This window comes from Humulus lupulus, chromosome 5 (genome assembly GCF_963169125.1).
Source record: "Humulus lupulus chromosome 5, drHumLupu1.1, whole genome shotgun sequence".
Lineage (NCBI taxonomy): Eukaryota > Viridiplantae > Streptophyta > Magnoliopsida > Rosales > Cannabaceae > Humulus > Humulus lupulus.
Window position 1 is genome coordinate 163774716 of NC_084797.1, and position 10502 is coordinate 163785217.

The 10502-nt window shown below is 38.3% G+C and overlaps 1 non-coding gene across 1 annotated transcript; it reads left to right on the forward strand.

Moving 5' to 3' along the window:
• Window positions 1–10040: 10040 nt before the first annotated feature.
• LOC133780801 (small nucleolar RNA R71) lies at window positions 10041–10147 on the forward strand. Its single transcript, XR_009869618.1, has one exon. It is a non-coding gene; the product is annotated as a small nucleolar RNA R71 (small nucleolar RNA).
• Window positions 10148–10502: the final 355 nt, after the last annotated feature.

The following is a 10502-nucleotide window of genomic DNA, read 5'->3' on the forward strand; positions in this document are numbered from 1 at the left end:
GCTCTATGGGAACAAGGGTTTTCTTACCTGAGTCCCAAGCTTTCCTAGCACCGATGTCCCGAGCATAGTCCTCTAACTTGAGCCTCGCCGAAACCCTAGTCACAACACATTAACAATATCCATCCATCAAGTTATAATCCATTAAATAACTTTGAGCCATATCTCTAAACTCCGGGACCTTGAATTCTATCAATCCGGGTGATAAAATCTATCCTGAACCTTAACCATTGAGTTCCCAAGCCTAAACATACTAAAAACTCAGACTGGCACTAAGAGCCACGGCCCTACCCACAAGCACCGCGACTAGCCTCGAAACAGAGGCTAGCACCTCTCTGCAACCCACACGGACCGCGACGCGCATCACCAAGCGCCGCGGCGCGCCTCAAGCATCTCGGGCTCCCATGGTCGCGCGCGCACACGGGCCGCGGCCCTCACCTTCAAACCCAGCAATCTTCATATTTTTCCTGCATTTTCTTCAACCAATTCTCCCAAAACCATACTAACAACTCTAGATAATCATCACAAGATTCTAGCCCAGTTTTAACATCAAAACCTATCAAGAACCAGCCCTCAAAATTCGGCCTAATTATCAAATCCCAATCCAAACTTAGCCTACATGCAACCTCAATATACAACCTTAAACCAGCTGTAGAATTGACTCAAATCAACATATTCAGAACTTACCTTGAAGAATTATACTTCTGTGCAAAATCTCTAAATCCCAAGCTTAGCTTCAATCCTTAGTTCTTGACTAATGGCCACCCAAAGCTTAATTCCCTTGAGTTTGTCTTAGAGAGTGAAAGAGAGAGATGAGAAACTATATTCAGCTGGGAATGAAAGTGAATGTCGGTTTCTCCAAGTTTCCCAACAGTTCCTTTACTTTATTTTATTTAACTTAAGCTTTAAGGTTACCTCAAGGCTCGAGGTACCAAAACGTCCCCGAGGCAAAATGGTCAATTTCCCCAGTATTTCCCTCCTAGACATTCTGTACTCAAATATATCTCAAAATATTTATCTCCATAACCCGATAACCCCAGAACACATCTAATATCCAAATTACCCCTAGACTCGCCCCGAGTCGGAATATCAACCCTGTTGTGACTTTCTGGCTAACCGCTTCCCAGGACTGTCTTGGATCGTGCTGCACAGACATATCACATATATATAGCATTTATCACAATTATACCCCTAATATCCAGACGGGGCCCACATGCATATTTAACTAAACTAAACATGCATCATTATCATATATTTACATAAATTCACGTATCAGCATATTAATTCATTTATTGCCCTCCAGGCACACTAATAAAGGCCCTAAGCCCTATTAGCGAATTCGGGTCGTTACACCGCCCATATGGACTTAAGCATGTTGCCTTGATAGATCGTGGAGTGACCATGTCACTACCTATTTTGTAGGTAGAATCTGGTTTAGTCATTTCTCTTAAAAGCAAATCATAATCCTTTTCATTTATGCTTGCTCGATACTCATCATCCCATGGATCATTAAGACCATAGAACTTGTTTATAACTTCAGGAGAATAACAAACTTTTTTTACCACGAACTCAAACAATATGATTCTCGCTCTCCACATAAGCATTTGCATAAAATTCTCTTAGCAAACTGATATTGGCCAAAAGTTTGGGCTCACACAATTGCTGCCAATTTATATTAATAATCATTTGTGGGAGAATGTCATCCAATTCACTCGGGTGAAAATGAGACTCCACAATCACTATTTTATTTTTGACAATCCATTCCTCAAATTTGTTTTGAGCAGCGGGGTTAACAAACGTATAAGGAATATTCACATTTGCTCATTGGACAGTGGACATAGTCTTCATTTTCTTAGGTTCCATGGAGTTGTTCAATCACAAAAACACAAACAAAAGTTGCTGAACACACTTACAATCCCACATCAACTCATAAACACATAAGAATCCTCAAAATATCCCAAAACTGTTCACTGAGAACTTTTATCGAACACGTAGTGTGCAATCTTGAAAAAGTGTCCAAATATACTCAAATGACCCCACAACCTCTCCCAAACATACATAATACTCGCACAATATTTCAATAGCACAAACCAGAAACCAGTCGCACAAGAAAACTCAAAATCCATCAATTTCTAAAAAAAAACTTATTTCTTCAAATTTCCTCAAAATCTCTGTAAAAACATCAAAACTCAACAATGTACCTTTAGTAATCTTGAAGAGTATCGGACACAAGTTCTTGAGTCACAGCAAAATTCTGAACCTTGATGCTTGATGTAGGTGATTTGAGAAAACAATGGAAGAAACAATGTTCAAATGGAAGAAAATGAGGAACTTTCCGGGTTTGGAATGTTTGGATCGAATTGGGAGAAAAAAACTGATATTTGGAGATCATGTGCTCCCCACGTGACCATTTAATTTCAAAAAATTTCTCTAGCCAATATATCAGCTACATATGCCGATATATCACCATAAGCATATTCCACGACGTTGGTCTCTGCCCAAAGTGGCGATATTTCGCCACCAACACCACCGATATATCGCAAGCCCATCCTTGTGTGCCGATATATCGCCATTGGTAGGCGATATATCTCCTGGGCACCTAAAAAAATTGTTAGAAAAAAAAACAAAACTCCATTTTCAATCTGTTGTCCTTGTGATATATCGCCTAAATGAAGTTTAAAATATTTATTTATGTATTTTTATTTTATTTATTTATTTATTTTTAACGTTTTTCACGGTTCAAATAGTCTAACCAAACAATAATAAAAATAAAATAAAATAAAGAAAGTAAAATAAAATAATAAAAAAAACTATGGGTTGCCTCCCATAAGCGTTTCATTCAACGTCTCTAGCTAGATGTTGCAACTCAATCTAGACTTTAAGTATCCACCAGTGTAATATTGACCTTCTTCTCAATTTCACCTCCATAGTAATGCTTCACCCGCTGTCCATTAACTTTAAACGGTGAAGAATCACCTTGTTGAATCTCCAAAGCCCCGTATGGAAAGACTTTTGTAACAATGAATGGTCCCGACCATCGAGACTTTAATTTTCCCAGAAATAACTTGAGATGGAAATTAAATAACAGTACCTTATCACCCCCCTGAAAAGTCTGATTGACAATATTGTTGTTGTGCCATTTCTTTGTCTTCTCCTTGTAGATTCTTGCATTCTCGTAGGAATCATGACACAATTCATCTAGCTCATTCAGTTGAGCTAGCCTTAATGCTTTCAAAGCTACCGGATCTAAATTCAACTTTTTTTAAAGCCCATTGCGCCCTATGCTCCAGTTCAAATGGCAAGTGACAAGCTTTACCATATACAAGACGGTAAGGAGACGTACCAATTGGCATTTTAAAAGGTGTCCGATAAGCCCATAATGCATCATCAAGCTTATTAGACCAATCCTTTATATTAACATGCACCATCTTCTCTAAAATCAGCTTAATCTCACGATTTGACACTTCCGCTTGCCCATTTGACTGTGGATGATATCCCAATGTCATCTTGTGTGTATTACATACTTCTCCATTAAGGAATAAAAAATCTTATTGGAAAAATGAGTCCCTACATCACTGATGATCGCTCGAGGTGTGCCAAAACGAGAGAAAATGTTCTTTTTCAGAAACTTGACTACCACCTTAGCATCATTAGTTGAAGTAGCTACTGCTTCAACCCACTTACTTACATAATCCATCGCCAACAGGATATACAAATTACCAAACGACGGTGGGTAGGGCCCCATAAAGTCAATACCCCAAACATCAAATAATTCAACCCCAATATGTTAGTGAGAGGCATTTCATGACGTCTTGAGATATTACCTACCCTTTGACTATGATCACAACGTTTCACATAGTCATAATTATCTTTATGAGTAGGCCAATAAAATCCACATTCAAGGACCTTTGCAGTAGTCCTTGCTCCCCCAAAATGTCCACCAGTAGGTGATGCATGGCAATGAAACAAGATGTCCTTCATTTCTCTTTCTGGTACACATCTTCTGACAATCAAATCTGGACATTGTTTGAATAAGAAAGGATCATTCCAGTAGTAATGCTTCACATCATGATAAAACTTTTTTAATCTCTGCCTTGAAAATTCTGGCAGCACTACGTTGGCTGCCAGATAGTTCACATAATCGGCAAACCAGGGCACTAACTCATCTTCCACTACAAATAATTGTTCATCTGGGAAGCTCTCATTAATCTCCCCTGCAGCAGGTTCTGACTCATCCCCCAACTCAAGTCTTGATAAGTGATCTGCTACCAAATTCTCTGTACCCTTCTTGTCTCGAACCTCCATATCAAACTCTTGTAAAAGAAGCACCTAACGAATAAGTCTAGGTTTAAAATCTTTCTTAGCAATAAGATGCTTGATTGGTGAATGGTACGTATACACAATAACCTTGTTTTCCATCAGATAAGGCCTGAATTTATCGAATGCATATACAATGGCAAGAAGTTCTTTCTCAGTGGTCGCATAATTCAATTGAGCACCATTGAGTGTTCTGCTGGCGTAATAAATAGTCTGAAATACTTTGTTAACACGCTGCCCCAGAATTGCACCCACTGGAAAATCACTTGCATCACACATTAACTCAAATGGAAGCTCCAAATCTGGTGAAATTACTATAGGTGCTGACACCAATTTCTTCTTTAGTATCCTGAAAGCTTTAAGACACTTCTCATCAAACTCAAATGGCACTCCATTCATCAACAATGCCGAGAGTGGCTTAGAAATCTTGGAGAAGTCCTTTATAAATCTTCTGTAGAACCCCGCATGACCAAGGAAACTTCTCACCCCTTTCACTGAAACTGGAGGTGGTAAGTTTTCAATAGTGGCAATTTTAGCCCTGTCAACTTCAATATCATTCTTAGACACCTTGTGCCCAAGCACTATGCCTTCATTTACCATGAAATGGCATTTTTCCCAATTCAGGACTATATTAGCCTTTTGAAATCTTCTCAACACAGCCTCCAAATTCAATAAACAATCGTCAAAAGAAGACCCCATAACAGAAAAATCATCCATAAAGATCTGAAAGCTTCGTTCCACCATATCAGAGAAAATAGCCATCATACACCTTTGAATAGTGGCTGGAGCATTACACAGACCAAAAGGCATACGACAGAATGAAAATGTACCATATGGAAAAGTGAAAGTCATATTCTCTTCATCCTCAAGAGCAATGGCTATTTGATGGTAGCCTGAATAGCCATCCATAAAATAGTAATATTGGTGTCCGGCCAACCTGTCTAACATCTGATCAATGAAAGGCAGTGGAAAGTGATCTTTTCTAGTTGGTTTGTTCAGTTTATGATAATCAATACAAATCCTCCAACTAGTTATTGTACGCATTGGAATAAGTTCATTATTTTCATTCTTTATAACTGTAATCCTTCATTTCTTAGGGACTACCTGGACTGGACTTACCCAACTACTATCTAAAATGGGATAGATCACCCCAACATCTAACCACTTCAAGATCTCCTTCCTTAATACATCTTTCATTGCTGGATTCAATCGACATTGTGCTTCAATGGAGGGCTTACTATCATCTTCAATCAAGATCTTGTGCATAACTGTTGATAGACTTATTCCATGAATATCTGCCAACGTCCATCCAATTGCCAACTTATGGGTTCTCAAAACCCTTAACAGTTTTTCCATCTCCTCAGTAGAAAGAGAAGAAGACACTATGACTGGTAAAGTCCCATTCTCACCCAAAAAAGCATATTGAAGATGTGTTGGAAATGATTTCAATTCAAACTCTGGAGGTTTCTAAATTGATGGTAATGGTCTTTCAGGTCCCTGACCCAATTCTTCATATTTCTGATTATAAATTGGCCCTTTAGCATTCATCCACTGTACACACTCTTGGACCTCTCTGTCTAACTCAACATCCACATCTGTAGAGTCCAAGAACTTTGCTTAGCTAAGTTAGATAGTAGTATAATAGTAATAATAGTATTATCTTTATGACTGTGGATTTTTGGTTCAGACCGAGATTTATTTGGACACTCATAGTAGTACTTGTAGATTTTCTAAGTTTAACCTATAGTTTAGGAATATTAATTTTAACCTAAGGTTTGATTAATATGACTGATATTGAGGATAATATTTAGTATACTATAAGGTTTAAATAAGAACCAATAGGATAATAGCACATGTCATTTATAGGTTTAATGATGATTAAGTATTTTGAGGATTAAATTTATTAAGGTTAAAATTTGAATACCCTAAGGTCAGTCAGCAGCTTTGAAAACGTTAGAGGTCTTAGTCAAGGCTGTTTACTCAATTCAAATTAAGCTAAAAATGTGAAATTTCGTGCTTAAATAATCAGCATATGCCAATATATCGCAGCTATAGGGGGCGATATATCGCAGCACGAAGATACGAAAAACACAAAACGTTGCACGATTGCCTCGGGAAACCTGGCCCAGGCGATATATCGCCTACAGGGGGCGATATATCGCCTCTCTCAGCATATTTTGAAAGTTTTCAAAAACGTTCTCCATTGAAACCTTCAACCTCTTGATAAGTCCAGCATCTTTTTGAACGAGTCTTCAGCCTCTGCTGAACGATAATTCAAATGTTTTTCACTTAAAAAGCCATTATTTTTATTCAAGTTAAATGAAGATCTTTTCATTCCTAAACTCTATAAATAGGACCTAGTACCCAGCCATTTATTCATCTATTACTCTAAGTTCAGAGGCTGCAAGTTGCTAGGTGAGTGTGAGAGTGTAAACACTTGGGTTGGGAATTATAAGCTTGATCACTACAAGCTTAATAAACACTTGGGAAGTAAGGTTCTATACACATTTTAGTTCAAGGTTTAGATTGATCATAGAAGTACTCAAGGTATCCCAAACTCTAGTCCATTTCTGTATTATGTTCTTTAAAAATTCTCACAGTCTTCTACTCATTCTAACCTTATTCTTATTGTTGGTTAGGAAATCCAAGTTCTTAAGCGCAAGGTTTTTGGTAAGTATATTTTGATAGCATAGTCCCTTTTTCACTTTCATCCCTTTTCTTCAATATACTCACCATATTATAAATGGTTTTTAGGAGTGTTCCAAGGTCCCAAATCAGTTCCCATATCCCGATTATTTTGGTAAGGAAAATAGGATAGGATTTATGTGTTATATGCTTTTATATGTTATCTTATGACTTTATGTTATGTAATATGTTATGTTAAGTATGATTGTAGACTTGGGCATATGACCTATATGACTAACAAGCCCCAAATAGATTATGGGCATATGACTTGCTTAGCTAGCAAGACCCCACTAATCTAATGGGCATATGACTTGCTTAGTTTATGGGACCCCAAGTAATAATGGCCATTATAGTATGTGTGTGACATAAGTGTTATGGTATGTTTTATGTTGCATTATGAATTTTTATGTATATGGCTATATGTTAGATTTTTCCTTGCTAGGCCTTAGGCTCATTCCTTTTATGTTTATATGTGCAGGAAAATAACTATAGTGGCGGGAAAGGTTCGTGGATGCTTGGGGAATGTGTATTGAGGCGGAATGGATTCAAGGAGTCGAGAGTTCGATTTTGAGGATGAAGTCTTTGTTTTATGGTTTATGTGTATTTTTTCGCACCTATTTATGTAATCTCTTTTCATTACAATTAAGTTATGTTTTTTTTTAAAACAATGGGATCCCATATCCTAACTTCAATTTTATGTAAGTTTAACATTTCCTTTTTACAAGTTTTAATAAAGTTATGATCTTTTCACTTGTAAGTTTTGTTAAGGATTAGTGTTTATGTATAGTTTTCGTTAATGGTCCAAAAGTCTAGTGTAGTTGGGTCATTACAGTTGGTATTAGAGAAATGGTTCCTTCGCATGAAGTTCTCCTCGATACACACGCTCAAAGCTCCGAATCTGACTGCCAAGTAGGTATTTAAGTTATTGTTATTTTGCCTATGTGTATAGCTAACAATTTTAGTATTTATGTTTTCAGTTAAGTATGAACGGAGCATTAAGCAATGAGGATATCCGAGCCATTAAGGCTTTAAAAAGAATAACGGAACCAAGAAACACCGTAGGAGCACTAGAAAGAATCACACGAAGACTGCTTTTGTTCCACAAAGAAATAGGTCACCTTCAAGAGTCTAAGCAAATAATGATGAGAGCAACGGAACAATATGTATTAATAATTAGACTATTTAAGGATTTTCATCCTGTAATAGCAGCCTTAGAGGAAATATGGGAAACAATGGATGATGAAGACGAACTGCCAGTAGCAATGCAATATTACTTCCTCTTAGTTAGGTTCACTGCAAAATCCGAATTTCAATTTACAAGGGAGCAAAAACATAGGATTTTCACAAACCTTCCTAGAGGACATTTTGATGCACATGACAATGATGATTATGAGGAACTAGAAGATGATATGCTAGATGAAGGATCGGATGTAGAAGATCCTGATTTTTAGAATAGTTAGTTTTTCATTGTTTGTTTTATTTATTTCTTTGTTTTATGATTGTAATAAGTAAAAACTATTTTTCCAAATGAATATCATGTTATTTTATTATCATGTATGAGTTTGATTTTATTTTCGCAATCATAATAAATAATAAATAAAATGAATAATGACTAAGTTCGGTGAGGGTGGATACAAATCAATGAACCAAGTTTCCTTATTGAGAGTTAGGGGGCCATAGTAGTGGGAACGATTTTACTGATCCCAGCCCTCCCTCAATATGGTTAACTTTGGAACAAAGATAAGTTTCGAGCCTGAGAATTAAGTCATATAGGATGATTAGAAACAGACTTAGAAAATAAAGAGACTTTTTTTTCTAAGTATAGAAACCCACTATAATAATAATAATAAAGACTTATATAATTTTTCATAAGAAGTCATAATAAATAGGTCCGAGATATGTTTGTTTTAGAATAAGTTATTGCCTTAGAGCCTATTAGGTAGAGTTCTAACATGTTTCTTACAACTATTAGAACTCTGCTACGATGTCGCTCCGAAGGTCCGTACGCACCAACGGAAACGCCTCCAACACTGTTCCAGCGAACAATGATGCCCCTCCAGTTCACAGAAGGGGAGTGCGTGCTACTACTAGCCGCAACGCGCCGGCACCGCCAGCTGACAACACTGTGGAGATCGCCAGACTGTGACAACAAGTCGAGGAACTTCTACAGCAACAACGCCAACAGGCTCAGGCTCAGACTCAGACTCAGCCTCAGCCGCAGCCATAACAAATGGCCCCAGCACCCCAACAAGTTGGTCCATATGGGGGATGGCCAGTGGCGAACTACGCGCCATATCCAGTACTGAACATGGAGCCAGTGTATGAGAGGTTCCAGAAACAGCACGCTCCAAACTTCGAAGGGACTACAAACCCCTTTGAGGCAGAAGAGTGGCTAAGGAACGTGGAGCCGATTCTGACGCACATGAATCTCAGTAATGCGGACCGCATATCCTGCATCTCGTCTTTGCTCAAGAAGGATGCCAGGATATGGTGGGACTTGGTCCAACAATCGCATGATGTCACCACCATGACAAGGACTTGATTTGTGGAGCTCTTTCACAAGAAGTACTACAATTCGGCTGTACTCGCTACGAGAGTTGAGGAGTTCGCCAACTTGAAGCAGGGTACTTTATCGGTGGCAGAGTATGCTCGTCAGTTCGACCGCTTAGCTAAATTCGCATCTGAGATGGTTCTAACCGATTTTCTGAGGGTGAACAAATTTGTTAGAGGACTTCGACCAAAAATCGAGATGGGGGTTAAGTTAGCAAACCCAGGAAATACTACATATGCCGACGTTCTTGAGACGACAATAGAAGTAGAAAGCAGTAATAGCATCTAATTCATGTACCCCATCTACTTTTCTCAGTGAGGTGTCTCGTTCAGCAGGCCACTGATAATTTTTCATAGACATTTACTCTAACAATTCCTAGGCCTCATCAGCCCCTTTACTCATGAGAGCACCACTTGCTGCTACATCTATGATAGTGCGAGTAGTATCGCACAACCCATTATAAAAATTGTGGACTAACATCCACTTCTCAATACCGTGATGAGGGCAATTTCTGAGCAGGTCTTTGAATCTTTCCCAAGCATCGTACAATGACTCTCCCTCATTCTGATAGAAGTTATTGATTTCCCCCCTCAACTTGGCAGCTTTTGCAGGAGGAAAGAACTTGGAGAGAAACTTCTGAGCTAGTTCCTCCCATGTATTAATTGAGTTGGCCTGTAGAGAAATAAACCAACTTTTTGCCTTGTCCCTGAGTGAGAAAGGGAACAGTCACAATCTTATTGCATCATTTCTCACCCCATTAAACTTAAACGTTGCACATAGCTCAAGGAAGTTCACTTTGTGCAAGTTAGGATCCTCATTGGGGAAACCACCAAACTGGACAGAAGTCTGGACCATTTGTATAATCGCCAGCTTAATCTCAAAGTTATTGGCAGTAATAGTCGGCAGTCTAATGCACGAGTGAACTCCTGTGAGAGCAGGGAGCACATAATCT